We start from the raw sequence: 804 nt of genomic DNA, 5'->3' as shown, positions 1-804 counted from the left end.
TACTGTATCTATTATATTATGACAGACCAGCTTGATCTACTGTCTCTATTATATTATGACAGACCAGCTTGATCTACTGTCTCTATTATATTATGACAGACCAGCTTGATCTACTGTCTCTATTATATTATGACAGACCAGCTAGATCTACTGTCTCTATTATATTATGACAGACCAGCTAGATCTACTGTCTCTATTATATTATGACACACCAGATCTACTGTCTCTATTATATTATGACAGATCAGCTCGATCTACTGTCTCTATTATATTATGACAGACCAGCTAAATCTACTGTCTCTATTATATTATGACAGACCAGCTAGATCAACTGTCTCTATTATATTATGACAGACCAGCTAGACCTACTGTCTCTATTATATTATGACAGACCAGCTAGATCTACTGTCTCTATTACAGTATGACAGACCAGCTAGACCTACTGTCTCTATTATATTATGACAGACCAGCTAGATCTACTGTATCTATTATATTATGACAGACCAGCTGAATCTACTGTCTCTATTATATTATGACAGACCAGCTAGATCTACTGTCTCTATTATATTATGACAGACCAGCTTGATCTACTGTCTCTATTATTTTATGACAGACCAGCTCGATCTAATGTCTCAATTATATTATGACAGACCAGCTAGATCTACTGTCTCTATTATATTATGACAGACCAGCTCGATCTACTGTCTCTATTAAATATCCACAGACCAGCTAGATCAACTGTCTCTATTATATTATGGCAGACCCGCTAGATCTACTATCTCTATTATATTATGACAGACCAGC

Source organism: Oncorhynchus keta, unplaced genomic scaffold (genome assembly GCF_023373465.1).
Source record: "Oncorhynchus keta strain PuntledgeMale-10-30-2019 unplaced genomic scaffold, Oket_V2 Un_contig_5320_pilon_pilon, whole genome shotgun sequence".
Taxonomy (NCBI): domain Eukaryota; kingdom Metazoa; phylum Chordata; class Actinopteri; order Salmoniformes; family Salmonidae; genus Oncorhynchus; species Oncorhynchus keta.
This window is presented reverse-complemented; position numbering follows the sequence as displayed.